This window comes from Coptis chinensis, chromosome 4, assembly GCF_015680905.1.
Source record: "Coptis chinensis isolate HL-2020 chromosome 4, ASM1568090v1, whole genome shotgun sequence".
Lineage (NCBI taxonomy): Eukaryota > Viridiplantae > Streptophyta > Magnoliopsida > Ranunculales > Ranunculaceae > Coptis > Coptis chinensis.
This window is the reverse complement of record NC_141459.1, coordinates 16,757,761-16,785,179: the sequence shown is the minus strand read 5'-3', so window position 1 is coordinate 16,785,179 and position 27,419 is coordinate 16,757,761. Positions and strand designations below refer to the sequence as shown.

Genomic DNA, 27,419 nt, shown 5'->3' with positions numbered 1-27,419 from the left:
TTATGTATCCCTCCTAAAGATTCATATTTTGTGTCAGTTAATTGCGGGTCTCAAAAATGGTATATGAATTTACGGAATCTAGGGGTTAACACAAAAACGATTAAAGAATGTATTGAATACCTGAAGCTCCGGTCATCAGCACCTTTAGGATTTCGGACAAGGTGCTCAAGATGATACTTAGCCCGTCGGAAATCTGGTCTTCGGTTTGAGAGAAGTACAGCAGAGCATCCCATGCGGAAGTAACAATTTGGTATAAGCATTGAACGGTTTATGCCGTGGTACAAAGTTAAAAGTGACCATCTCCGTGCTCACCACGACAGCATAGTTATTTGGATTAGCTTGGAGCATGTCCCGAGCCAAATCAATAGCAATGATACCGACACTACATCCCATCCCCCCAAGATTGAAGCTAAGGATGTTCCCTCTCATCTTGTAGTGATTTACTATCATGGCTGACAGTGATGGAGTAGGGTTGAAGAGGCTACAGTTAACAACAAGAACTCCAACATCCTTTGGACGAATTCGACATTTTTCAAACAGTTCATCAAGGGTGCCAAAGATGATTGTTGAAGCTTCTGCGCGGCCTTCTTTCATGGTTGAACAATTCTCCGGTGACCATATTGCCTGGGGTATGTATGTCTCATCACCAATGTCAGATGCTTCTAGAATTCGGTTTTGAAATTCAAGGCTTGCTTCATCAAATTTACCAGATTTTCGAGCTAACTCAATAAAATCCTCCTTGGATACCTGTTCCATAATTCAAATGGTAATGCAGTAGAACCCCAAAACACTCTAAATAAAAAGATCACTTATGATGGGTGTCAGTCCTCATGACTACTATTGCGTTGAAAAGCAGCATAATTAACTTCACTTTTTAAATTAAAGGTTGTGATCATGGTATAAATTGTATATTGATTCTATTGGACACTAGATTTTAAGGGTCTTGGTATAGGTCTTACACCAAAGTCATGCTGTAGACCAGTAGTTCGGTAGTGAAAAGTGAAGACTTTGATAGTGAATTAATGTGGCAGTTGGTTCATTTGGTTGAACCTAAAATTATGACACAAACAGAACACCTAATTGACATGTTCTGATGTTCATCAGCAAGCTTTAATTTTACTTTCTATTAAGCATACCACTTGAGTAGGGGATCTTTCGATCAAAACTCTATCACACAATTTTATAACGAAAAAAAACATAGGAAATCCTCGGCAGAACTAGGTCCTGTGTACGCATGTCATCCTCTGCACCTTACTCTGCTCATTGTCTAATACGGACTCTTGTCTCTTTATCTTGGAGGTCATGTATGCTCGATATCATCTTTCCAATTTGATGACAATGTGCATGTTAGTATCTTCCATGTATTGTGAATTATTGCTTATCTAACTTCTTACATATCCAATGACAGTATGACACTTAGTGGTGTTTGTATTGTTACTGGTTACAGTCAATTGCATTATAACTGCTACAGTGATGAGTTATTGTTAATGGTTACAGTCAATTGCATTATAACTGCTACAGTAATGACTGTAACCACAGCTATTAATTGCTTATCAACTTCAACTACTTCAGCTAGAAGTGATGAGTTTATTAAACTGCTACAGTTTCTCAAAATTCACATGAAGTTAGTCTGCTATTAATTAATTAAACTTTCAGTATATTATTAATTAATTCACATGAAGTTGCCACTTCTAATCTACTACTAAAAACAAATCAGATGTAGTAGCCATATTCAGGAATGCATCACATAAGTATTGGCCCAAGAGATAAGGCCCATACCATAGTATATATTGGGCCCAGAGAATAGGCCCAGGACCATACTATGCCCATGAATAAAACCTAAGAGAGATATAAAAGGAAAAAGAAGGGAGAAGAAAGAGGGGCAATCAATGGAGGCATAGAAGGGTGAGGAGAGAGAAGTGAACTACGACGGCTTGATTCCGAAATGGGTACGTAGGCAACCAAATTGGTACAGCCGATCCAAAATATAGAGTGAATTTGAGTTGTTGGGAGATTTCACTAGAAATTCACACCTCAATCTAGTTACTTTCTATCCCAAATGATTTCAACTTGGAGCTCACACCAAGGAAATCACCCACCCAAGACTTTGGTAGTTATCACAACAAACTCAAACAAGCAAAGCCACTAATTTATCATCACCCATAGCAAGCAAACAATAAATAAGGAAGTAAATATGCAAAGAGACACAAAGATTTAGGTGGTTTGGTAAATGTTACCTACATCCACACAAGAGCCAAGTTTCCTTTATAGCAAAGATTGGAGAGTTTACAAGAGATATCAAGAATCAAGAACAAGAGGCCTCTCTCAAACCCTAGCTCAATAGAGCTCCCACAATACCCAAGAAATGAATCTCTCAAAAGGTTGTCTCAAAACCCTAATCTATTTCCTTTATATAGGTGTACATAGAAAAAAAGGGGAGAAAAGGTTTGGGGCTGAAATATCGACAAATCGTCGAAATTCCGAAAAGTTTCATAACTCTAAAGCTTGCTGGTGAGATACCGGAGCTTCATACGCTCGACGGTTCCACAGCCCAACAATCTCCCACTTGGAACCTTCGAGATTCTACATGCACATCACATCTCAATTGTAACAACTCCATCCAATTCCAATTTACTAAAAAAACACTCGGCTCATCTATCATGGTCTTCAAGCAAGAAGACCCACCGAAGTTGAACACAACTTCAACTTCTCAGTAGGCACGGTCTTGGTCAACATATCCGCCGGATTCTCACTCCCTTGGATCTTCTCAAGTGCCAAAACCTCATCCTCTAACAGAGATCGGATAAAATGATACCGGAGACCAATGTGCTTGGTCCTAGAATGAAAGGCGGAATTCTTAGCAAGATGTATAGCACTATGACTGTCACTGTGTAACACACTTCTCTCTTGCTTCATCCCAAGCTCTTCCATCAATCCCTCAGAACGGATCATCTCTTTGCTTGCCTCTCAGAACGCCACATACCATACGTGGTAGACAAAGTAACAATCTTCTGTAACTGAGAAATCCAACTCACTGCAGTAGCACCTACTGTAAAGACATAACCAGTAGTGTTTCTTCTGCGATCTACTTCTCCTGCAAAATCGGCATCCACATACCCTTGCAGGTTCACAACACCCCTTCCATAACATAGGCATTTCTCTGTAGTATCTCTCAGATATCTCAATATCCACTTCACGGCTTCCCAATGTTGCTTGCCAGGATTAGACATAAATCTATTGACAGCTCCTACTGCTTGGGCTATATCCGGACGCGTGCAAACCATGGCATACATAAGACTTCCAATGGTAGAGGCGTATGGTACCTTAGCCATGAAGTTTCTTTCCTCAACAGTCTTGGGAGAGTGTTCCTTGGACAACTTGAAGTGGATTGCCAAAGGTGTGAAAACTGGTTTCGCACTACCCATGTTGAACCTCTTCAATACCTTCTCAATATACTCAGCCTGAGACAACTCCAAAATACCTTTCTGCCTATCTCTTCTGATCCTCATCCCTAGAATCTGTTTCGCTGCACCCAAGTCCTTCATAGAGAACTCACTTGCTAACTTCTCTTTCAATCTCCCAATTTCTGACATATCAGAACTTGCTACTAACATATCATCAACATATAGCAACAGGATGACGTAGCTGGAGTCGAACCTCTTGAAGTAGCAACAATGGTCAGCGTTGCACTTATAGTAGCTATTTCCTTGCATGAAGTTATCAAACTTCCTGTACCACTGCCTAGGGGCTTGCTTCAAACCATACAAGCTCTTTCTGAGCCTGCATACCATATTCTCTTTATCCTTCTTGATGAAACCCTCCGGTTGCTGCATGTAAATTTCCTCAACTAGGTCACCATGGAGGAAGACAGTTTTAACATCCAACTGCTCAAGATACAAATCTTCTGCTGCAACAATACTCAACACTGACCGAATAGTATTCAGTTTCACCACTGGGGAGAATATCTCTGTGAAGTCAACGCCTGCTTTCTGCTGAAAACCCTTGACTACTAGCCTCGCTTTGTATCTCTGGGAACCATCATGTTCCTCTTTGACTCTAAACACCCATTTGTTCTGTAGAGCCTTCTTGCCCATGGGTAGTTTGGCTAACTCCCACGTGCCACTAGAGATGAGGGACTTCATCTCATCTTGCATAGCAAGCTCCCACTTGCTTGCATCACTCACCTCCAATGCTTCATCATAGCATTGAGGCTCGCCACCATCAGTAAGTAGCAAGTAATTCACATAGGTGGAGGGTGGATATCTCGTACTCGGTACATGTGGCCTGGATGTCTTCCTTGGGGCACGAGGTGGAGATGGACTCGGTGGTGTAGTATCCTCATTATTCTCTGAGTCACTACTACTGTCATCCTCTGACTGTGGGGCTCCCACTATACCACGACTTACATCGAAGTCTTCCAACTCAACATACTCTGTGCCGCTCTCTGTACCCGATTCCTTGGTTTGTGCTTCATCTCTGTCCTTATACATCACCTTCTCATTAAACACAACATCTCTACTACGAATGATTTTTCGATTTTGATCATCCCAAAAGCGATACCCAAAATCATCACCGCCATAGCCGATGAAGGTGCACTTTAGTGACTTAGCATCAAGCTTGCTTCTAGCTTGGTCACTAATGTGGACATAGGACACACAACCAAACACCTTCAAATGGGAAAGGTTCACATCCTTCCGCTCCACACTTCCTCTGGAATCTTAAAATCCAAAGGTACTGATGGTCCTCTATTGATCAGGTAAGCTGCTGCGCTAACACTTTCTGCCCAAAACTGCTTGGGCAAGCCTACTAGTGTACGCATATACCTAGCTCTCTCTGTCAGTGTTCTATTCATCCGCTCTGCAACCCCATTCTGCTGAGGTGTCCCTGGCAAAGTCTTTTCCATCTTGATGCCATTGTCAGCACAGTACTTCTTAAAACCTGAATCCTCATACTCTCTACCGTTGTCGGATCTCAACTTCTTTACTTTCAAGCTTGTCTCATTCTCAACCATGGCCTTCCAAGTCTTGAATACTTCAAATACTTCTGACTTGTGTCTCAAGAAATAGACCCACACCTTCCTAGTATGGTCATCAATGAAAGTCACAAAATATGACTTTCCGCCAAGTGAAGAGACATTAGCTGGACCCCAGACATCTGTATGAATCAACTCAAGCCTTCTTGCTTTCGAAGTCTGACCCATTCTCTGAAAACTCACCCGCTTCTGCTTTCCAAATACACAGTTCTCACAGAAGTCAATTTCAGTCGACTGTAACTTTGGGAGTTTACCAGAAGAGTGAAGGATTTTCATTCCTTTCTCACTCATGTGACCAAGTCTGCGGTGCCAAACATTCGGATCCTCTTTGCCATGTGCCACGGCAATCGACTCACAACCATGTGCAGTCATGTAGAGAGTACCATCTTTCTTACCATTTGTAACAATCAATGAACCCTTCGAGACCTTCCAAGTATCACCGGTGAAGACTGTAACAAATCCTTCACTTGCCAATTGCCCCACAGAAATCAAATTCTTCCTCAAATCCAGAACGTGTCTGACGTCCCTCAATAACCATGATGAGCCATTCATCTTGACATGCACGTGACCCTTGCCGACAATGTCACAAGGTTGGTCATCACCGAGAAAGACCGTTCCAAGGTCACCTTCGGTGTAGTTCTCAAGGAACTCTCGATGTGAGGTAGCATGGAAAGATGTACCGGAATCAAGTACCCAAGACTCCTTCTTGTGCTCCATCGAACATATCAAAGCGTCATCTACCATCTCAACAACATTAGCTTCTTGATTCTTTTTCTTGTTCTTATTAATGTTGTTGTTGTTTCTTGGTGCCGGACAATTGGGGCTATAGTGGCCAGGCCTACCACAATTATAGCACACCACTTCACTTATGTCTCGAGGTTTGTGTTCAACGCTTTGCAATTGGGGGGCTTGAGATTTCGATCTCCCCCTCCACTTCTTCTTACCACGATTCCTGTTTGAATTTCTCCCCCTACTTTCAGTGCTCAATGCCGACCTCGAAGTTGACCCCGAAGATGAAGGACAATCCTGTCTCCGAATTTCCTCGGTTAGTACCATACTAACAACGTGCTCAAACTTCAACTTGGTCATTTCCGCAGAGCCACTAATAGCCGCAACTGTAGCCTTCCAACTTGGAGGCATTTGTCCAAGTATCGCCAAAGCTAGCACCTCATCACTAAATGTAATCTCAACCGACTCCAATTGGTCCTTAGTTTGGTTGAATTCATTTAAGTGATCCTTGAAGGATGTCCCCTCCGACATTCTCATACTAAATAGCTTGGTGATCAAATAGACTTTGTTCGCGGCCGAGGGTTGTTCATACATCGTAGTAAGTGCCTCCATGAGAGACTTCGCCGTCTTCTCAGTCTTAATATTGAAGGCTACCGACTTCAAAAGACTCAATCGGATTGTGGCCAAGGCCTTTCTATCCTGCAAATCCCATTTGTCTTGCGGAATCTCCTCAGGCTTCTCACTTATCAACGTTTCCATCAAATCCTTTTGATAGAGAACGTCCTCAATTTGCATCTTCCAATAGCCAAAGTTTGTTCCATCAAACTTCTCTATCCTGTAGCTTTCTTTGTCGGTCGTCATGACTTTACTGAATCAAAACCAACGGTAGAGAACCTCTCAGAGAAATTTCCTCAAACACCTAGCCTCCAATGCTAAAGGCGGAGTCTTTTCCTCACACACCCTGTAGCTCTGATACCACTTGTTGGGAGATTTCACTAGAAAGTCACACCTCAATCTAGTTACTTTCTATCCCAAATGATTTCAACTTGGAGCTCACACCAAGGAAATCACCCACCCAAGACTTTGGTAGTTATCACTACAAACTCAAACAAGCAAAGCCACTAATTTATCATCACCCATAGCAAGCAAACAATAAATAAGGAAGTAAATATGCAAAGAGACACAAAGATTTAGGTGGTTCGGTAAATGTTACCTACATCCACACAAGAGCCAAGTTTCCTTTATAGTAAAGATTGGAGAGTTTACAAGAGATATCAATAATCAAGAACAAGAGGCCTCACTCAAACCCTAGCTCAATAGAGCTCCCACAATACCCAAGAAATGAATCTCTCAAAAGGTTGTCTCAAAACCCTAATCTATTTCCTTTATATAAGTGTACATAGAAAAAAAAGGGAGAAAAGGTTTAGGGCCGAAATATCGACAAATCGTCAAAATTCCGAAAAGTTTCAGAACTCTAAAGCTTGCTGGTGAGATACCGGAGCTTCATACGCTCGACGGTTCCACAGCCCAACATGAGTAAAATTAGAAATTGGCGAGATTCGCGGTAATGTGGTTGTAACTAATTGTGCCGTCTGTGGGGATTAGACACAGGAGATTTAGACAGGTTATTTTTCAATTCTCTCCACAACATATCCGAGAACAATTCGAACTAATATGACCGTCGTCGCAACCTCGACTCAATTCCCTGGTACTTACACCACAGAAACCGAATCCACCTCAACAAAATCACTGCTTTCTTTAAGCATCCACGTAAAACCCAAATGTTCCATCAACTGGAAATCAAAACCTCCACCATGGCTGCTTTGTATTGATTGGGTTAGCGAACACAGATGTCCGGATCTTTGATACTGAAGGAATTTGCAAGGTTTATCTAGCCAAATACGCAACTAATTTGTTAGACAAGTTCATAAAAGCGAGAGGTGCTTTTCCGCCAATTATATAGTGGTTCTCTCATGAGATCTCTCGGGAAATGGGTTGAACTAATGCCGATCGTACCAGCGAGGCGATGGAATGGGATCGGTTAACAATGGAATCCACTTCTTTTCAGGAGATGGCCTCGAAACAGCAAGTGTTTGATGAAATAGTTGGGAGAGCAGGTTTGTGACATGATTAATTACTTTCAATCATTTTCATGGAGTGTTGCAAAATCCTTCGCTGCCACCTAGATAATCTACCATGGACTTGTATAACAATGGTTACGAAAAGACACCACATTCCAACTCTACAGTTAACAAGTTAAGTTCACATCCATCCTTCTTAAATTCTGATCAATTACTTTTTGGGTCTTAATAACTTTTGGCTTCTCTCTTTTGGTGTGCAATCCATGTGCTGATTAGTGGGGGTTTCCAATTTATGCTCTTTATTAAGTAAATTCGAAATTTGCAAATGTTAGTTGCACATGGAACTAACAGTAACGTGCAGGTGTCATGTGTCGTGAGTGGAGTTTTATTATGTAACATTTCTTATCTGATTTATGCACGCTCTTGCAGCAAAAATCTCTCTTTCTCTCATCAGGGGGATGGGATTGGATGTGAGTCAAGTGTGAGCACAAGATAGTCGGGATTTGGAAATACCAAGGGAGCTCACGGTGTGCCCTTGTCAGCATAATTGATGCTCAATTTAACTAGGGGAAAAAGTTCACTGTCGACAACCTCACACCGGCATATAGGTGTACTGAGATAAGCTCTATGTGTAAAAGACATGACGGCTGTAAGTGGATCGACGAGTCACAACGGTGGAGTAAACATATTCGGAAAATATTCAACAACAGCGACGGTGATAAAGTTTGGAGACAGAAGAACAATGAGATCAATAGGTTGGGTTGGGACTGAGATCAACGACTTGGAGCGTCTGAATACAGATGGTTACAGAGAAAGAGAAAGACATGTGGTACCACAACAAAACTACAACAAATGCGATTGGATATGTTGTTACACTTTCCAAAGGATAGTGGAGGGGTTCGAGAAGACCCTTCGCGGATATGTCATGGGGCTATCCGAATGAGTGCAGGGGGATGAGTCTTCTGTGGATCCTCGTGTCCGAATCAAACATGGGGCCGGCTGAGCTGTTTCCGGATGTGCATTCCGAAGGAGAGCGAAGGGGTTCAAGAAGACTCTTCGCGGATATGTTGTGGGGCTATCTGAATGAGTGCGGGAGGGATGAGCCTTCCGCGGACCCTCGTGTCCGAATCAAACATGGGGCAGGCTGAGCTGTTCCCAGATGTGCATTACGAAGGAGAGCGGAGGGGTTCGAGAAGACCCTTCGTGGATATGTCGTGGGGCTATCCGAATGAGTGCGGGGTGGGATGAGCCCTCCACGGACCCTCGTGTCCGAATCAAACATGGGGCCGGCTGAGCTGTTCTTGGATGTGCATTCCGAAGGAGAGTGGAGAGATTCGAGAAGACCCTTTGCGGATATGTTGTGGGGCTATCTGAATGAGTGCGGGGGTATGAGTCCTCTGCGGACCCTCGTGTCCGAATCAAACATGGGGCAGACTGAGCTGTTCCCTGATGTGCATTCCGAAGGAGAGCGGAGGGGTTCGAGAAGACCTTTCATGGATATGTCATGGGGCTATCCGAATGAGTGCAGGGGGGATGAGCCCTTCGCGGACCCTCGTGTCCAAACAAATGCGCGTGTGGGGCAGGCAGAGTTGTCCTGGACCTTCGTGTCCGAAGCCTCAAGCGGGATAGGATATGCGGACATGAGATCCGAATCAAACATGGGGGCAAGCTGAGTTGCCCCTCATCAGACTCCACTCCTAAGCAGAGACAGCAGGGGGGACGAGCCCTCTGCGGACATGAGATCCAAGTCAAACCTGGGAGCAAGTTGAGTTGCCCCTCATCCGAACCTCCACTCCAGAGCAGAGACAACGGAGGGGATGAGCCTTCCGCGGACATGAGATCCGAGTCAAACCTGGGGGCAAGCAGAGTTGCCCCTCATCAGACTCCACTCCAAAGCGAGATAGCGGGGGATGTGCCCTCTGCGGACATGAGATCCTAATAAGACTTGGGGGCAAACAGAGTGGCTCCTCAATAGAATCCACTTCAGAGTAGAGACAGGGGGGGGATAAGCCCTCAGTGAGCCGGAGTTCCAGAAGGAACAATACTATTGAATTCTACAAAAGAGAAATAGAGGGGAGGAGGCCCTTTGCGGACGGGATATCGAATTCCATGAGTAAGTGCAAGGGGGATGAGACCCTTGGTGGATACAATGTTGAGTCCTACGAAAGGGAAATGAAAGGGTGAGACACTCCGCCGACATGATAGGGATTTCTATGAATGAGAGCTTATGGCTGGGTGGAGACACTCCGCGGACATTGTAGTGAGTTATGAGAAGGAGAAATACAGGGGACGAGACAATCCGCGGACATAGTGGTGAGTTCTCTGAAGGAGAGATGGTGGCTGAGGTGATATACTCTGCAGACAGGGCAGTGAGTTCCGAGAAGGAGAGCAGGTGGCTGGGGGAGGCGTACCGCTGATATGGTAGTGAGTTCTATGTGAGAGGTGCTGGCTGGGTTGAGACACATCGTGGGTATGGTATTGAGTTGAAGAGAGAGAGCGAAGGGGATGAGACAGTTGAGTTCTATGAAAAGGAAATGAAAGGGTGAGACACTCTGCGGATATAGTAGTGAGTTATGTGAAGGAGAGCTTATATTGAGAATTTTGAGACACTCCGCGGACATAGTGGTGAGTTCTCTGAAGGAGAGATGGTGGCTGAGGTGATACACTCCGCATACAGGGCAGTGAGTTCCGAGAAGGAGAGCAGGTGGCTGGGGGAGGCATACCGCTGATATGGTAGTGAGTTCTATGTGAGAGGTGTTGGCTAGGTTGAGACACATCGTGGGCATGGTATTGAGTTGAAGAGAGAGAGAGCGAAAGGGATGAGACAGTTGAGTTCTACGAAAGGAAAATGAAAGGGTGAGACACTCTGCAGATATAGTAGTGAGTTATGTGAAAGAGAGCTTATGATAGGGCTGAGACACTCCGCGGACATAGTGGTGAGTTCTCTGAAGGAAAGATGGTGGCTGAGGTGATACACTCCGTAGACAAGGTAGTGAGTTCCGAGAAAGAGAGCAGGTGGCTGGGGGAGGCATACTGCTGATATGGTAGTGAGTTCTATGGAAGAGGTGCTGGTTGGGTTAAGACACATCGTGGGCATTGTATTAAGTTGAAGAGAGAGAGTGAAGGGGATGAGATAGTTGAGTCCTACGAAAGGGAAATGAAAGGGTGAGACACTCTGCGGATATAGAAGTGAGTTATGTGAATGAGAGATTATGACAGGGCTGAGACACTTCGCGGACATAGTGACAAGTTTTCGGAAAGAGAGATGTTAGCTGAGGTGAGACACTCCGCGGACATAGTAGTGAGTTCTATGAAGGAGAGCTTATGGCTGGGTTGAGACACAATGTGGGCATTGTATCGAGTTGAAGGGAGAGAGCGAAGGGGATGAAATCCTTCGTGGATACGTTAATGGGGTATATGAACGAAAACTGATGGATTGAGTGCTTCACAGACATACGGTCCAGTAGCAGAGTATATGGATATGAAATGTCCTGAGGAGGAGAAGACTACGTATAGTCACAAGATACTGTGGATATCTAGAGTTCAAAGAGAGAGACAAGGAAGTTTGAAGACTTCTCGGGTCCGCTGTCGTCATTGTCTCCGAACCCGAGAGGGGGCAAATGTAGTAGCCATATTCAGGGATGCATCACATAAGTACTGGCCCAAGAGATAAGGCCCATACCATAGTATGTATTGGGCCCAGAGAATAAGCCCAGGACCATACTATGCCCCATGAGTAAAACCTAAGAGAGGGATATAAAAAGAAAAGGAGGGAGGAAGAAAGAGGGGGGGCAATCAATGGAGGCATAGAATGGTGAGGAGAGAGAGGTGAACTACGACGGCTTGATCCCAAGATGAGTACTTAGGTAACCGAATTGGTGCAGCCGATCCAAAATATAGAGTGAATTTGAGTAAAGTTAGAGATTGGTGAGATTCGCGGTAATGTGGTTGTAACATCAGACACATCGGATGTACGTGGGTTAAAGGTTGAATTGATTTCATGCATCAAGTAGTGATGCATTCATATCCATTGACACAATATACTGATATCCATATTTCAGTGTAGACTTAGAAGGCTATGCAATCAATATAAGAAATAAGACTATATGAGTACTATTTGATGCATTTATATGATACCATTCATGCCCTTAATACAAGTAAATGATTGCATTACCTTGAGCTCATCATCAGGTCGATAACACACGAAATCGATGAGATATATAGGCCTAGGCCTTGACATGAAGTAGACCGACAGTGTAAACACTAACACGCCAAAGAAAGCAAACAGTGTAGCAAGGTCGTAACGCGCTGTATCTTCCCATATCTTGTTCCATAGCCCCTCCCTACTAATACTTCCTACTTCAGCACTAAACACCAACACCAACACCAACACCAACACCAACACTGGTATAGTTGCAAGATATATCGCATGGTTGATAAGATAATGGTATCCTAGTTTCACATACTTAAGGTTCACTGATTGACCAAAATCAGGTCAGCGACGACGTCCCCTTACGGAGAAAGTTAGTGAACCTGCATCAGGACCTGATGATTCAATACCACGGTTAACAATCTCAGTAGAAAGAAGAGCTTGTTCTCCAGCCATTGTGGATGTGAGAAAGAGACCAAAAATATGTGAAATGTGATTGGTGAAGAAGATAATGAAGGCAACAAATACAACAAAAATTCAATTCAGTCATTACTACCGTGGTCCTTGCTATAATAGTATAATGCACGAGAATGACACTTGTCTTTGAAATAAAGATATCGACACTCATAAATCATAATCACAAAACAGAGCAAAGTGCATGTTAGTGTCAGAGACTCATTATGTATCAATGCTACTTGATTTGTGGACTGGACTACGGGTGCACGTTCACAAAATTCTATATTGCACATTTGAAGTAAATCAACAGTTCAACGAAGCAGTCATGAAAAAAGAGTCGAATTGTAGATTATTACCTCGTGAAGCGATCATGGAAAAAAGATGAATCGTTGCTGGTGCCTAAACTGGTGCTTCTTTGAATTGTTGAGATGCAACTGATCCTACCAGTTGTTGAGGACAAGAACTGGAGTAAAAATCGACTTTTAGAGGGTGTCATGGAAGGGTTGTGGCAAAAGACTTTAAAGTGTGTAGGACAACAAGAACAAGAACAGAATTTGTGAAGATGGACATGGTTAAGATTTACATTCCAGCTTTGAAAGAGCAATGAAGAATAATGTGAAGTATGTACATATGTAAGTGAAACTAAAATGAATATAGAGCCAAATATTTAAAAATGGGGGACAGACCAGATGAAAACACACACAAGTGGGGAGAATTTGGTAATGGCCTGGCTATTAAATCTTTGGGAGTGTAGAGAAAACAAAGACGACAAGAAACAAAGACGACAAAAATGCATAATGGACCGGTGAACTATCTCTAATCATCATTCTCATCATCATCTGCTCCTGCAGCAGAGTGCAACACATTCAATCGCGCAATCAATTTGTTTCTCCTCTCATCATATGTCAGCTTCTTCAAGTTGAACCTCTTGTGTGCCTTCGGAGCCTCTTTCTCCAATTTCTTTGCTATTTGATAAGCACAAATACCAGCATGTACCTTTCTGTACAGGTTTTCTATGCCATCAGCTTCAATGCCTTTCTTGATATACTCAGAGAAATGGGTCTGGTACTTCTCTGGCTCATCCTCTATTAGTGTCCTCATATAAACAGCAACATGGCCACCATAGACATACTTTTGGTGAACCTCTGCATCCAACTGCTTATCCTCTTCTTAAATCCAGTAAATCTCTTGTCACTGTGAGGAATGTCAAGCCCACCATCCAATGTACCCTTAAGTGCACCAAAGACGCGGTTGCCAGTTGTTGTTCTAATAAGGCCTACATCAAGCAATGCATGGAAAGGCGGACTGGAATCAGTGGGCTCAATAGAAAAATCTTCCCCAGTTGCCTCAACATTTTACTCGTACTCCTCATCCATCTCGAGTGTTTTCAGGACTCGGTGAGCCAAGAGAAGGCCAGTGCAGTAAGCTGCAGAGTAATTGGTGAGACCAACATCAAGCCCATAACGGGGCAGTTCATGGGCATAAGCTGATGTAAGTATCATATCACCAGCAATACTAGCAGATACAATCTGAGCAATTATATCTTTGTTGGTAAACCGCACAACAAAAAGATATTTGGGTGTCCCGTACTTGTTCTTGTCCTGGTTGATAAGACGGATACGAGCCCTGTAATCCGTCTTTCCAGCTCTCTTTCTCCTGAACTTGACTTGATAACGCTTAAAGTAAGCCCTCGACTTTGTGGGTTTGATGAACACCATGGTTGGGTTTTCGGATCTGCTCTTTCTTCTGCTTCCGAGAAGAGAATGAGAGTGAGAGCCATAATACTACTTAAGTATAAGTAGTAACCTACATTTGTTTAAATCAACTTAAAAAACTACTTACAGTGAAAAAGATGCTTAGCTAGCGTTTCGTTCGGCATAAACTCAGCAACTAACAACCTCTCATTTCCTTCACAACAACACCCAATCAAATTAGCCAACCTCTCATTTCTCAATAGCCCAACTGACTTCGCCTCTTCCTAAAAAACACAAAAAAATAAATTAAAATTAAAATGAAAAATAAATAAATAAACTAAACGAAAAATTTGAGGTTAGAGATCGAACGAAATTGAGTCATTAAAATCCCCCCCCCTAGTGCCTGGGGAAAGCAAGTTTGATCAAGGATTTCTAATGAAATAGGATTGGAGGTGACCGAATGGACACTCAATAGCAGAGCTCGGTCAACTAGAATGTGTATTATCCATATAGGAGATCTTCCAATTGAGAAGATCTGTCGTCACGGAACTGGTAGATGCCATTGGTGCAGAGATACCTCCCTGAAGCTGATGGAGTGTCAAAGAGAAGCACTTGGGCGTTAGCTACATCCTTCACATGCACTGCCCCAAGCCAATGATACTCCTGTGTGTCCTTGGATCCCTGTAATACCTGTTGAGAAAATACAAGAGATATAAGAGATGAGATAGGTGTTTGTCAATAAGAGATATAAACTAAGCTGCTATATTCACCATGCCTAGCATCTAGTTGGTCATGGCCCATAACATGAGTCGCAGTATCAAAGAAGCACTGCAAGATTCAAAATCTAAATCAGTTCTTTCAACATTGGTTCACTACTTAATATATTTCTACTTCACAGTCAAGCAAAGAAGCCAAAAAAGCACACATTTGATCAAGTATGGCCATTCAATAAAGCATATCCTCCAAGAATGATAAAGGAAACAAGTGCATAAGATGTTCCTAAGGGAAATGCTCTAAGCAATGGACCAACAACAATTAGAAATAGGAAAAAATAAATGAATAAATGAATAAATAAAAATAATAATAATAAATGGTAGGCACTATGATTGAAGAAATATGTACCTGAAATGAAGCATTGGGAGCATAATTAATGTCGAAACCTTAAGCACCAAACTAAGTGTAAGAAGTTTGTACTTTTCCTGCATTTGAAACTCATCTTCAATTAACTAAGAAATGTTGACTAAAGAAAAAAGTACGCAAAAAAAGGGATAAAACACATGAACAATATCTACCTTGTCGACTCTCAAGCCAGTTTAAGAACCCCAAATTTGTACGACATCTTATGTGTGGGGAAACTGGAAAAAAAAACTAGAATAACAAGCAAAAGTTGAAAAAACAAGCACACACCTTAGAGTATTCCATTTTGTGTATGTCAAAAGTCAAAACCAACAAGCATATAAAAGTGTCCGACTTAATATCTCATTAAGTCTTAGAGGAGAGTGCTTGTTTGAGGTAAATATCTCATTTTTTCTTCCACCCTTGCCGTTAATGGTATCAATCCACAATGAGAGGAAAAGCTTGGAATTAATGTAGCTCCACTACACAAAAAGACATGTATGCCTCCTTCAAAATGAATTTTCTTGAGCAGGTAATACCGAACCTGATGTAGATTAAACTGGCGGAAGCTTCAGTTTATCAAATCTACTCTTGAATTAAACAAAACAACTAAAACTAAAACAAATCTTTATTTCTCTCTGAAATATCCTCAATAACACAACTCTCCCAGAACCCTAATTACAAGCCCATTATTTATAATAATCTTAAAAATTATAAGCCAATAGGAACACGACATGTGTCAACAACTAAAATAGAATAACTAAACTAGTGGGCTCATGACCCATGGGCTTGGACTCAACTAAGGGGCGCACACGTATAACACTTGACATACAAACTAATGCTCTGCATCATTCTCCCCGGGTTGAAAAGAACTCATCTCGAGTTTGTATACGTAATTGACTGATGAAATTTGCTGTAGCTGATGCCCATCACTCTCCTGCTGTTCAAACGAATTCGACCTCGAATTTTGCCCAGATAATTACTCACAAGAATAAGAATGCACCATAATGTCTCCAATTGTAACTTTAGATGCACATAACTAAAGAGCCTTGTATACTTAATATCAAAATCCTCCCAAATTGGATCGGCATACTCAACAAAAAGATTCCCAGGCAAATAGGGAATAGGCACACAAAATTTAGATTTATCTGCTCCGTATTCATCAAATATGGGTGGAGTATCTAAAAAACTATCATGTTCCTCTTGCACAGAATTAGGTCTTCCCCCACGCTAAGGAGGAATAACAGCTGGAAGATTAAAAGGTTCACAAACTAATGGAGGAACCTCGACTGGATGGTCATGCTGGAGCCATTGTTCAACTCGTTTCTGGTCTGCTGTTGCAACTGTATCAGTAAGACCTGGGTGAGGAGTCGAGAGACCAGACCGAATATCAAAAGGACGCAGTGGTTGGTACTGGTCTACAACCTGTTCTAGCAAGACAGTATCTGTGGGTGTTAGAAGTACTGTAGTGTCTACTTCAAGACCCTGCGGCACTAGAGCAGTCTGTAACCTAGAAAATTCTTGTTGAGGATAGCTTGGCATAGGCTCATATCCCATATTAGGGTTAGGCACATACTGTGGCACATATTGATACTGACTAGGATTCCAAGACCGATAATAAGGAGAATAACCCTGATACATCATCTGCTGCTGATAGAGATTTGGATAATAGCCAAATGGCATAGAAACTGGCGGTGTCTGAAAACTTTGAGAAGGTGCCATTAATGGTGGAACCTGTGACGGCTGCTGAAAAGGTAAACTAACTTCTGGAGAAACCCTAGAATTTTGTTGTTGGGCGGCTAGAAGTGCATTCAAGGCTTCTTGCATAGCTTCAAACTTGGCATTCAAACCCTGATAATTTTCTTCTAGGTGTTCCATCTCTGGTTTCTTGATATACGACATAAAAATTAAAACTTTGATCTTGAAAGAAGACAAAGACAGAAAATTAATTTTCGGATGAACAGTAATGCGATGAATAGTGTTCCTGATGAACAGTGTACTGATAAACAGTACCGATGAATAGTAATACAAAAAATTAAAACGAATAAGAAAAAAGAAAAATTGGATTTTACTCAGGAACGATTCGTGCTCCGATACCAAATGATGTAGATTAAACTGGTGGAAGCTTTAGTTTATCAAATCTACTCTTGAATTAAACAAAACAACTAAAACTAAAACAAATCTTTATTTCTCTCGGAAATATTCTCAATAACACAACTCTCCCAGAACCCTAATTACAAGCCCATTATTTATACTAATCTTAAAAACTATAAGCCAATAGGAACACAACATGTGTCAACAACTAAAATAGAATAACTAAACTAGTGGGCTCACGACCCATGGGCTTGGACTCAGCTAAGGGGCACACACGTATAACACTTGACATACGAACTAATGCTCTGTATCAGAACCATTCCCTAATTGTAGTTTATCTGTTCTATTGCAGCAGATAGGATAATGGTCAAGAAAGAAGTAAAAATACACAAAAACAATATTTTCTACCCCTTTTCCGTAGCTGGTTATGTGCAATACTGAGATGGAACTAACACCTATGTGGTAAGTATAATCATGACAACTAACTGGACTATACGTATGTGGTGATACATCATACATACAGCTTGCAAGACATACATGATAAATGTATGTTGAAGAACAGACATGAGAATAAAAAATTGGTATGTGAAAAAACTATGCGGGAAAAATATTAGAAATTGAAGCAATAAAAGGACCTTTTCTCAAGCTTTGAAGTAAAATCATCTCCAAGAGACAAAGCAAGCTTTGAGAAGAAACTCGTAAGCTTTGGGAAATAAAACTATACATCTAGAACGAGGTTGTTGCCCCAATCTATCATATTATTAAAAACTATACTTTATACAGATAGGCTAGTAAAAGGCAATAAGGAACTTACCTTTGGGAGAAGGTTTCAACGTTTCCTCAGTAAAATTGGAAAAGGAACGAATGCATTTATCAACTATCAGCCAAGAAGCAACCATCGTTCGCAATCGAGTTGAGCAAATTAGTTTTCTATCAGTACATTCGACTGTTAGTGTATACCCTAAAGACAAAGTAATAGTTTAATGTAATCTCTAAACAAAGTAAATGATGCAAACTAACTAACAAAGAAAAATGATATCGTTAAACATTTTACAAAGGAACTTGTCAATCATTTCAAACAGAAATTTAACGAATTCAAACCATACAAACAAAACCCATCCTTCTTCCTATAAATGAACATCCCCTTAATCTTTGAATCTTTCAAATCCATTACCCAGAAAGAAGATAAAGTTATAGGTTTCCAAACCCAACTTCACACTTTTTATGGTTACTGAAATCCAATTGTTACTTGTGTAGTAGAATATCAAGCGAAACTCAAGAACATATATGGAGCTTTTTTTGTTTAGATATCAGATATTGAGAGGTCCAGAAAGAGTCATCATCTCACATACAATACATATTTGTAGACTCAACCTTTACTCCAAATAAATATATAGGGTGGGTGTGTATGACAATATAAAGTATTCTATCTTCTTACACATAACATAATTCAAAACCCATAGAGGGAGGGAAAAATTTGTCCCAAGAAACAACTTTTTAAAAGAATACACCAGTATGACATGAATAGATTGACCAACAATTAATGTGATTATCTGAATAATTTAAGTTGCACTAAATAGAAATCCTGAATAGCTCTTCACCTTTTTTGTAAAACTTCCATTTGCATGCACCAGCAATATAATTGTGCCTTCAAAGAATGATGACGGGAGCATTCTCTTGGTAATTGTCTTCAATGTGGAGGGGATGCAAGTCTTAAGTTCTTTTTGGACAATAAAAGTGTCTGACTTAATATCTCATTAAATCTTAGAGGAGGGTTAGGCTTAACAATGGGTATAACAAAGCTTGTACTTTTATTCAGCTTGTAATTAAACTCCTCCATCTAATTGACAGATACCACGTTTAAAAGGTAAAAACATAACATACTATAGACTCAGAAGAAAAACTATTCTTACCATTATAATAACCAACTTAAACAAACTATTATAAACAAACTCATTCACCAAGAAAATTAAAAACCCTAGAAAACGAAATCAAGAATTGCAAACCCTAAAACCAAAATCGCGAAAAAAAAAAACTAATCTTTATAGAAACTGACCTTAAAAGATCGGAAAGATGGTAGCTTGGCTTAAGATGAAGAATTTGATATGATAAAACTACCTCCTTTAGTTCACTTTCATCAAGATGAACGAAAAATGAGTGGATAATCTGAATAGATTGAGAAAAGTGGAGAAGAGTTTTCAACAGGAAAGGGTTTCTGTCTTGAGAAGAAAAAGGGTGTGTTTGTTAAATTTTAACTCATGAAAAGGAAAGGAAATAAAATAGGTGGTCCACTATGGAATGGAATGGAAAGGAAATAATTTTAAATGGTATGTGTTTGGTAAACTAGGGAAAGGAAAGTAAAAACTGGAGAAAGAAATAATCATGTTTGTTTGGAAAAGCTATGGAAAGGAATAATTGTATTGTTGGGTCATGGGTGTGTTAGTAGTAAGTCCCAAGCTATCTATTTCCTTTCCTTTCCTTTCCACAAAATTTTCAGGGGTTAGTTAAGGACACAAAACCTTTTCAATTTCCATGATTTTGTTTCCATATGGAAAAGCTCATTTCCTTTCTATGGGTAAACAAACACCTTAAAAACTATGGAAAAGGTGGATCACTCTTATTTTCCTTTCATTTCCATAGTGTTTCCATCATAACAAACACACTCAAAGAGTTGAGAAGAAATCGCAAAGATCGGAATTTGACGCCTCATCCTTTCACACATGCCAAACACGTGACTCTGGATCTTTACTAAACTCACGCCTCTTTGCCGTCACTATGTTTTAAACAAATTTCATAAATAAAGTAAAACTAATTTTTGATTTATTGTGACGCCAAGCAACAAATACTAACAGCAATTTGACGTCACAAATTTTCTGACGCCTATTTGGCGTCACAAATTGGGAAAAGCCCCTGTCACAAAAAAAACTGTTATGGTGTAGTGATCATCGAGATATTAACACACATGAAACCACATACTTTAGTTGAAAAAAAAAATAACAAAGGCAACGAAAAAATAAGGAAACAATGAACAACAAATATAATAACAACATCATCATCGATACATTCCTATTAAATTCCTTTTATGTGTAGCAGGCCGGTGATGGAGTCAGATGGTTTCAACACAAACACTATAAAACTATATAATTCTTTGATGAAGTACATTCGTTGGTCATAAAGTGCATAGTTAAGGACTTAGGAAACAGTTTGAAAGCTCCTCATTGTATAAAAAGCCCGGTTATTTAGGCTTTGGTCCTACTATTAATAGCGAAATTAGACTTTGGTCATACTTTTTAGATTTATTAGGCTTTGGTCCTACTTCTATTTGTTAACTGTGCGTGAGTCAAAATAGTTGACCTTGATCAATCTGCTTCAATCTGTTTGTATTTTCAAAATGGCAACATTACCCTTCAGTGTAGGACCAAAGCCTAATTTCGCTATTAATAGTAGGACCAAAGCCTAAATAACCCTAACTTTTTTAGTCTATTAATAGCAAGATGTTATTCAATCTATCTTCAGATTCAGAGAACCTTCAGCTTTCTAATTTTTTTTACTGTACAAATCTTGTTCAAAAATCTTCTGACACAATCAATTTAATCGAATTACATAATGTAAATACAAACATAACAACTTAGCAGACTTCAACACCGAATTGTCCCATATTTACAACACACATTTAATCATCAATCAATATCCCATAATCTACTAGTTGAAACAAAAGAAGGATGGGTGGTAACGGAAAGACAAGTTACTCAACGAATTCAAATGATTACAAGTTATTGGAAGAGGTTGGATACATTGACAGTGTTGCTACTGTTTTCAGAGCGATCTATCTCCCTTCTAATCAACTCGTTGCTGTCAAGTGCTTGGACCTCGAACGATGCCGCACCAATCTGGTCTCTTTTTACTTTCTCCCATTTATTACTAAAATTTTAATATCAAACACTATCAATCAAGTGCTTGTTTGATTTGATCATTGACTTATTGGGGTTTTAAGAGGGGTTATTGAGGCTTTGGTCCTACTATTAATAGCGAAATTAGGCTTTGGTCATACTTTTCAAATTTACCCTCCTTATTCACCAACTCCTCAAGATGTGCACAACAACAAATTGACAGTCTGATTGTTTAGTTCTATGTAACCAAACCCTATATCGACACGTGGCGAACTGAAAACGTCAACATATATAAAATAGGTGACATGCACAAGGAGGGGTATTCTGGCCATTTTGAAATAACAAGCAACTTGACCAGGGTCAACTATATTGACTCACAGTCAAGGAAAAAAAAATAAGGACCAAAGCCTAATAAATTTAAAAAGTAGGACCAAAGCCTAATTTCGCTATTAATAATAAGACCAAAGCCTAAATAACCCTAAAAAACCTCAGCCACTACAACAAAAAAATCTTTATGTTACTGTTTTTTTTTTTTTTTTTCAAAACCGTGACCAAATGGTGGTCATTTTTTTTTTTCCAAAACCGTCACAAATAATTCCTCCAGGGAAGCCTATATCCACCATATAAAACAGTAACAAATGCCAAAATACGGTCACATAAATACATTTATTTTGTGACAGTTATGGCAAAAGAGTTATATATTAAATTCAAAACTGTCATAGAATAGACATTTTTCACTACGGTTATTGGAAAACCGTGATAAATGTTATATTTTTTTTCAAAAAAAAAAAAAAAAAAAAAAAAAAAAATAAAAAATAAAAAAACTAGCATTCCAATAGCAAAAAAATAATAATAGATATTTTACATTGAATTGGACCTGCAACACCTAATATAAAATCCATTAAAATTAAAATAACATTCACCAATTCTATTGAAACATTCCAGCAGAGCAAAAATACACGTAAGACTTGGGTAATCAATAAATAGTACAAAATATATAAATAAAAGCCTTAAGAAAGAATTGTTACCAAGTCACATTCACATCAAACACTCGTGATTAGTCTTCTTCATTGTTCTAAATACATTCTTAAAGAAACCGAACAAATGCAATACAAGCTTGACATCCAACCGAGTTGGAAGTCTTCTAGCTTGTTGGTCAGAAAGTTTCTTGATCTGAAAAAGTTAAAAATAAAAGAAATGAAAAACGAAAACTAAGGAACTAAAAGGTCAAAACAAGGTTTTGGCAGCTACCACACGTCCACACAACAGTACTAGACCATCTTCATCGAATACTTAGCGACTAGTAATCTAATTGGTTTCGCTAATAATCTGGTCATTCAGTTTGGGCAAGAATTGTCATCCCTTGTAAGCATTCACATTCACCTGCGACAATAAATAAATGGTAAGATTCTATAAGCTAGGTTTCAGATTTCAGTTGTTTCCGTGGAAATAAAATGTATAAGTTAGGGGGAATGAAGACCAAAGTCCAAACCTAAATTGAGCTGGGGTCCAAACATAACCAGTAAGATGCATCGTCATCCTCAGTCGGCTCGAACCGTCTTGATAATATGAAGTTGAACAACATCGAGCTCATCCATCTTGTGTATATGTTGTTTTAAGGGCTAAATTTGTCATCTAAAAAGATCAAGATACGATGTTAAGTTAATGAAAATCAAAACCCAATGTCCACTACAAAGAAGAAATAAAATATTTAACATTATACGACAACCCTAGTACATGGTTATTGAACTGGCCTAGCCATGTAATGGTGTTACTAGTGACAGAATTTTGATCAACAATTCTCACTAAGCATGGTTATTGTTTAGGCCTAGTACATTTTTTATGTTTATTGTTTGGGGCATGAGCTTCAGTTCTTCTTACATTACCTTGATACAAGCCTACAAGCATTATTTGGCTTGTGCTTCATATTATCCTAAATCAAGTTCTCAACTTGATGAAAATGAGGGAAAGAAACAACTAGACCAATAAGAACAACAATAACTTTCAAATTTCCCTCAAATAATTTCAGAATTCTACTGATAAGACTATTAACACCACTCCACACTCCGAAACCAAAATGAGATCAACAAGCAAGCTACAAATGTGAAGAAACCTAATTGAAAAGAAGATGATGCGATTAAAATCTTAACGCCAATGAGAAAAAGTGTTATGAACTTGATATGAACAACGCCAATATGATTAAACCTTACCGCTATTGTGCGAAACTCACATCTGAAACCTAAACTTGACAAAACCCCCAAACCACGTCTTCCCACAGTTTTTCTGGTACCCCATGATTTATCACCTACCACACCATCTCAAACCAAAAGAAATATCAAAGTTTTTTATTACATGGTGAAACATTGGATGAATAATACCATGAAAAATCTCCAATCACGGCAAGAGTAGTTAGAAAGGTCTTGGATTACTTGTTCTTGTGCTAAAGTTTGATCGATACCAGTATCATTCGGTGGAAATGCTTTCATCTCCAATTAACTTCACAACACAACAACAAGAAGATAAAAAGACCAATTTAGAGACACAAATCATTAGAACTTGAGATATAAAAGAATAAAGAATGAACCTTTTGTTTGTATGGGAAAACTGATGTGAGAGAGAATATATAGTTGAAATTATAAAACTTGCATTAAGTAATTAAAGATAAAGAAAAAAAAAGGCTTATAGAAAGAAAATGAATTGAATGACTATTGGAGTTCGATTGAAAACTTGAGGTTGAATGGTTATCAGAGTTCCCAACTAACCAAAATTTTCTTTCTGAAATTGGAAAACCTAACAGCCAGAGTGAAGAGAGATCGAGTCGTGGGCGTTTGAACCTTTTTTTGTAGAGGAGAGCACGTACGACTCATTGGGCTAGAAGTGTTTGAATGAACGTGGGCTCACTGGGCTGTGTTTGTGTGTCTAAGTAGTTATTTTTTAGTGGAGTTGTGGTGGCATGGGACCGAAAACTGAATAGGTTATATAAGGCAGTGACACAAAGTGGGTGAGAATCTAACTGTTTTGGGAGAATAGTCACAAATTATCCTCAATACAGGTGCCTTTCCTAGAAAAAAGGATTTGTGACGGTTCTAGATCCAGCAGTCACTAAATATATTTCAAAACAGTCACAATCCACTACACTAGAAAAGGCATTTACTAACGCTTATATCCATTACTTATATTTTTACTAACGGTTATATCCGTTAGCTCTGGGGCGTCACTCTCACTTAGGCCAAATTTAGTAACGGATATAACCGTTACTGATAATAATTTTAGTAACGATTATATCTGTTATTAAAATTCTTTGTAACAGATAGCCAACTTTTGATGGCCCAATTAAATTTATCATTTTTAACGGATATATCCTTTAGTAATGGATGTGCTATTTACTAACTATTGTTTGTAACGGAAATATCCGTTAGTAAACTGTAGCGACTATTTTTTTTTCTGGGTCAAATAATGTCCACCATGCACATCTAGTTCTAGCAAATATGATATAAAGATCACATTCCACACACTTCATCAACAAATGCATAACAAAAAAGGTTTCTTTTCAACACAAGAAAAGAAGGTTGGAAACAAGACTTGTTCCAATCAAGCAAAATTGAAAACAAGCAAACAAAAATGAAGTGAGCCAAAATAACAAAATATAATCACTAGTAAAAAAAGGCTTTTTGTGATTGTTTTAAAATGGTATTTGTGACTGTTCTGTTCGAAACGGTCACAAATGGAAGAAAAGGGTTTTTGTGACTGTTTTAAAAAGTTTTTAGTGACGTGCATTTTCGAAACAGTCACAAATGGTTTTTTTTTCTAAAGAAGGTGTATATGTGTGGAGAACTATTTGTGACTATTTCACTAAAATAGTTACGTATTATTCAACTCTTAAGTAACCGTTTGACCCATTATATGACCTAGGTAGTGTTTAGTCCATGCTCATAGCTCCACTAAAAATAAGAAACACGACACACCCATGTTCACTCAACTGCTGCTGTCTCCCGCTTCGTTCAAACTCTTCAAATTCTCTAAGTATACAAACAAAAAAAAAAAAAAAAACCCCCTTTCGCGAGCTTCCTTCAAACTCTCATAGGTACAGAACCAATTAAAAAAGAAACACTTCGCGACTCTATCTTCACTCTCTCAACCTAAATCAATTCCTCACGACTCTCTCAACCTAAATCAATTCCTCACGACTCTCTCTTCTCTCATTCTCGATCTAACATTTATTACCTTTCCAAAATTCAGTGCGGTAATTGAAGACAGACAAGGTTAGTTCTTTATCTCTCTTCGATTTTGAACTTGTTGCAGTAAAAAGTTTTGGTTTTTTAGTTCTATACCAATATTTTTTTTGGAACAGGGGAATTTCAATTGATTGTGATTAGGATTTCTACGTGTTCACACCTCTCTCAAACAACAATATCCAGTTAAATCAAGTAAGGTATGGGTTTTCATTTGATTTGATTTTTTTTTTTACAATTTGTGCTTTATTCCTGATTTGAGGTGGTCGTTAGTGTTTTTTTTTTGTTTATGAAAAGAAGGTTTACTTTAGGGGCTATACGGGGTTTCACAAATGGTTATCTAACATGATTTGTTGTTTTTTCATTTTAAACTAGACTATCTTTTTCAGTTAACTCTATTTTTGCATTTGCTTGTTTGTCGACGATAAGGACTTATCGTATTTTGTTTTGGTAGCCTGAGATGGACAAATCATGGATGTCGAGAGATATATTTTCTACTGAATATGTAGAAGGCGTTAAACAGTTTCTTACATTTGCTTTTGATAATGCAAAACGTAAGAATTGTATACCCTGTCCATGCGTTGAATGTGGGAATATGTACAAATTTGATATAGTGGAGGTGGGACGTCATCTGAGAACGAAAAGGATTGAACAAACGTATTGAACATGGGTGTGGCATGGGGAAGATGCTCCAAAGGAGTCAACATCGAGTAGGGAGTCAGAGGAAGGTTTTGATGAGGGTGGACTAGATGAGGCTGCAAACATCACAAAAATGTTTGAGGCCACTCAGGAGACTTTCATGGGGAACCCTGAAAAACTTTGTGAACTGATTGAAGAAGCTGATTTACCTTTGTACGACGGGTGTAAAAAATATGCCAAGTTATCATCTCTGGTTAAGCTTTTCAATGTGAAGGCAATGAGTGGGTGGTCTGATAAAAGCTTCTCGATGGTGTTGGCTCTGTTTAAGGATATGCTCCCAAATTGCAATGAGCTACCTTTGACCATGAGAGAGGCGAAGGAAACTTTGTATGTTTTTGGAATAAAGCATGAGAAGATTCACGTATGTCCCAATGATTGTATTCTCTATAAAGGTTTAATAAACAAGGATAAAACTACTTGTCCTACATGTGGAGCGTCAAGGTATAAGGTGAAAAAGAATAATCTTAACCAAAATTATAGTGTTCCAGCAAAAATACTATGGTATTTCCTAATAATCCCTAGACGTAAAAAAATGTTTCAATCTGTTGAAACGGCGAAGAATTTGGTATGGCATGCGAATGAAAGAGAGGTAGTTGATGGTCAAATGAGTCACCCAACTGATTCCCAAGCATGGAGACACGTCGATCAATCTTGGCCAGAGTTTGTAGCTGATTCGAGAAGTCTTCGGTTTGCACTTTCAACTGATGGCTTCAATCCACACAGTTCTCTTAGCAGCAGGCATAGTTGTTGGCGTGTTATATTGGCGACTTACAACCTGCCACCATGGCTGTGCATGAAGAGAAAGTTCTTAATGTTAACATTGTTGATATCAGGTCCGCACCAACCTGGTAACAACATTGATGTTTATCTTGCACCTTTGATTGAAGATCTTCAGTTGTTATGGCAGCCCGGTGTTGAGGTATATGATGCCTATAAGCAAGAATCCTTTATACTTAGGGCTGTGCTATTGTGCACAATCAGTGATTTTCCCGCCTTTGGAAACTTAGCCGGTTTATCTTGTCAAGGGTATCTTGCTTGTCCATTATCGCGCAAAATAGATTATATTAGATTGAAACACGGCAAGAAGAATGTATACCAAGTGCACAGGAGATGGCTTCCAAAAAACCATCGGTACCGAAAGGAGAAAAGACCATTTAATGGTAAGCAAGAGCTGTGATCAAGTCCAGAATCATTGAACGGGGTGCAAATCTTCACAAAAGTTGAGCATTTAAAAAACTCATGGGGA

At 39.5% G+C, this 27,419-nt stretch overlaps 3 pseudogenes across 1 annotated transcript; all 3 read right to left on the bottom strand.

The window, feature by feature from the left end:
* On the bottom strand, positions 1-12,448 carry LOC147502216 (3-ketoacyl-CoA synthase 10 pseudogene; annotated as a pseudogene). Its single transcript, XR_015220904.1, has 3 exons — positions 12,017-12,448; positions 121-747; positions 1-13 (listed from the first exon to the last, which is right to left on the bottom strand). The product of XR_015220904.1 is annotated as a 3-ketoacyl-CoA synthase 10 pseudogene (transcript).
* An 810-nt stretch (positions 12,449-13,258) lies between these two features.
* Positions 13,259-13,775, bottom strand: LOC147502215 (large ribosomal subunit protein uL18 pseudogene; annotated as a pseudogene).
* Positions 13,776-13,803: 28 nt separating this feature from the next.
* On the bottom strand, positions 13,804-14,166 carry LOC147502214 (large ribosomal subunit protein uL18z pseudogene; annotated as a pseudogene).
* Between the last annotated feature and the right edge of the window lie 13,253 nt (positions 14,167-27,419).